We start from the raw sequence: 3727 nt of genomic DNA, 5'->3' as shown, positions 1-3727 counted from the left end.
TCTGCCACTTCCTTTTTTGCCACAATGTTCTGGCTCGCCACACTACAGCCTGACACAGTCACAAAAAGTATAAACCAAAAGGAGTCCTTTCTCTTTTTATTTTATGTTGTTTATGTCAGATATTTTCTCACGTTACACAAAGCTAACTCAAATCTTAAAATCAATCAAGTATGTAATATTAATAAAGAACAAAAAACTCAACATGGTTATTTTCATAAATGCAGATAAAACATTTGAGAAAAACCTAATAATTTATATAATAGAAACAATAAACAAATTAATAACAGAAGAGGATTCTCTCAAGATAATGAAGTAGTATTTACATTAAAATGACAGTTAGTGATGATATACTGAGTAGCTTCTCTGCTAGTTCAGGACAAAAATAAGGATGCCTGCTGACAATACTTCTATGCAGCCTTATGCTGGGGGTCCAGGGCAGAGCACTTAAATGAGGAAAATAAACAAAGGCATCCATATAGAAAGGAAGATGGAAGACTATATCCATTTATAGAGGACAAGATTGCATGTAAAGGAAATCATAGTGAATCCACCAAGGTTTCTATTAAAGTCAATAAGTGAATTCAGCAAGAATTTGGGATTCAAGATTACTCAAGAAAAATCAGCTAGTTGTGTTCATATACACAACTAGTAAACAATACAAAAGAGAAATGAAGAAAACAGTCCCAAGGATAATAGGCCCAAAAGAGTAAAAAATAAATAAATAAATAAACTTAGGAATACATTTAATTAAAGAAATATAAGACACACTGAAAACTGCAAAATATCACAGAAAGAATTTAAAGAAGAGCTCATCATGTAAGAGCATTTGCTGTTCTTTCAGAGGGTTAAAGATGATTCCCAGAACCTACATTACAGGTCATAAAGATTTGTGACTTCAGTTCCCAGAACTCCAATGCCCTCTTCTGACTCCCATGGATTCACACGCACGCATGTGCTCTCTTTCTCTGACATTTTCAAATTAATTATCCATCCTTCTATTTCCATTTTTTTCTTGTGATTTGTTTGTATCAATACTCCAATTGTAGTTTTTATTGTATAAATCATACATTGATGCTGGGATCATAACTCAATTGGAAGATTGCTTGCCTAGAACGCACACAGACCTGGGTTCTATTCCCAGCATCACATAAAATGTGGATAGAAGGCTAGAGAGATGGCTCTGTAGTCAAGAGTACTTGTTGCTTTCCCAGGCTCAGTTCTCAACACCCACCAGGTAGTGCACAACCATCTATAACTACAGTTCCAAGACGTCCAACACTTTCTTCTGATCTCTGAGCACACCAGGTAAGCACATGGTGCACAGATATTCAAGCAAGCAAAGCATTCATACATACAGAACAAAATAAATAAATATTGAAAACATGGAGCACACACCAGTTTTCCCAGTATTCAGAAGGTTGGAAGCCAGAGATTCAGAAGTTCAAGGTCACTTTCAGATATTTAGAAAGTTTGAAGTTTACTTGGACTAGAGATACTGTCTCCAAAAACACCCCCTCTTTAAGAAACACTTTGATTAATTTGAGTTTGTGTGTTTTGACTCCAAAAGGTCTTGAGTGTCCACATAATCAAATAGTAACTTGTCAGCTGGAAAATAGTTTTATAAGTACTTAAACATAATATATTTATTTATTTTAAAAGTTGTGAAAAGTCCTCATGTTTCCTTAAACTAATCATGAGCTACCTTCATAATTTTGTAAAATCAAACCCCTTATCTGCTCTGGACTGAATAGTCCCCATCATTTTATGGTCATTTTGAAATTTAGCATCCTCCTTGTTTTTATAAAGTAATTACCCTTTTCCGTCATTAATTAAACATACATGCTGACATATTTTACCAGTTTATTTGCTAACTGTTTTTTTTCACACATCTGAAGCATTCCCTCACGTTCATTCCTCTTCTAGAGAGCATGCATAATTCAGTATTCCTTTCAACTGGTGTCTAAGAGTTGCACCATTCAGACTTTGTAAATTGTAAAATATTTGTATTTTACTTCACTCTTGAATAAGAATTATATGTGCATAAATTTCCAGCTTGGATATATTGCTTCATTGTCTCCTTGCAACCGTTGCTAATGAAAAGCCTGCTCTCTCCCTAATTATTCTCTTATATCTGTCTTTTCTACTTGGTAGCTCTGTAAATATTTTCTCTCTATGCCTGCTGCTCTTCATTTGTGTTTCAGTATTGTCAAGTGATGTGTGGCCTTTGATTTATTCTTTTCAGTCTTAAAGTGTTCCTTGCACTGAAGATTCATACCTGTCATCAATTATAGGAAAAGTTTATAACCATTTCCTTAAATATCACTAGCAGTTTAGCCTCTTAGACTTTTTTTCTTATAGAATACACTATACCTAAGCATTGTTACGGCTTAAATTTTTGAAAATCTTGCTATGTAACTGAGCTCCTACTCCCAATCTTCCTGCCTCAACCTCCAGAACACTAGTATTACAGGAGTCTACCACCTCATCCCAAAATCTGTGTGTTTTTCAATCTATCTCCATGGTAACATTTCTATTTGATATTATTATCTCTGCACAGTATTATGGATGAGTTCTTCAAATGACTTTGTAGTTCACCAATTCCCTATTCAAATGTATGTAGTTTTCAGTTTATCTATTGAGTCCTGGTGTTGAACTGATGGCTCTATGGTTAAGAGCTCTTCCAGACCCAGGTTTGGGGAATAGGACTAGTCACTGGCCTACAACTTGCCAAATGGGCAAATCCAGCTGTTCAGAGAATCCCAGGGAAGCACGTGGCTTTTGTTTAATGTGGGATCTTGGGTTAGAATGCAGGTCTTTGTGCTTCCATGGCAAGCTCCCTACCAGCTGAACCATCTCTTCAGTCCCTCCTCTTGAATCTTTGAGAGATTTCTCTCCTCCTCTCTTTCCTGTTGCTGCTTCTACTCTCCAGCATATTTTTGTTGGCTTGTTTTTGTTTTTTATTTTGTTTTATTTTGTTTTGGGAGCTGGGTTTTCCCTGTGTTGCCCAAGATGGCCCCAAACTCCTAAGCTCAGTAAATTGTCTTGCTTCAGCTTCTAAAGTAACTAGGACCACAGATGTGGACCATCATGCCTTCTGGCCAACAGGTTGTCAACACTTTAGCAAGTGGATAATGATACAGAACCAGGTCCAGCCTCATGATTGTCTCAGCTTTTGTAGCTCCAGTCACTAAGCCTGTGGACACTTGGAGTCCATTCTGGGTTCAAAGCTGCCTGTGTCCTCTTGGCCCTCAGAGGCCCAGCAATGAAACACAGCCTGGAAGGCACAACCCTGGGTTCTGCCCTTCATCTTTACTTCTTTGTCTCCTCCTTTCTGGATAATATGAGAGAGAACATTTGGCACCTATTCGGCTGAACTTTGGGGTTCAGCACTGCCTAGGTAATGCTCAGCATGCACAGTTGGGTCTCTGTAAAGACAGAAAAGTAGTCAGGCTATCCAGCGGGGGCAAAGGCGCCAGGATTTTAAAGCCCAGGATGGAATTTTGCTTGTAAATAACTGATTTTGTGTCAGGCTCTTTGGGCACACATGGCACAGAGAGATTTTTAACTGCTTCTCCCCGAAACCCTCTTTTTGGTATGAGGCTAGATCAAAGATTCAATAAATGAATATACTTTTAGGAATGTCAGAATATGAGAAAACATTCCAAGGACTTAAAGAAGGGCTAGGGGAGAGGGAGGGAGGGAGGGAGGGAGGGAGGGAGGGAGGGGA

The sequence above is a fragment of the Mus caroli genome, chromosome X, assembly GCF_900094665.2.
Source record: "Mus caroli chromosome X, CAROLI_EIJ_v1.1, whole genome shotgun sequence".
NCBI lineage: Eukaryota > Metazoa > Chordata > Mammalia > Rodentia > Muridae > Mus > Mus caroli.
This window is presented reverse-complemented; position numbering follows the sequence as displayed.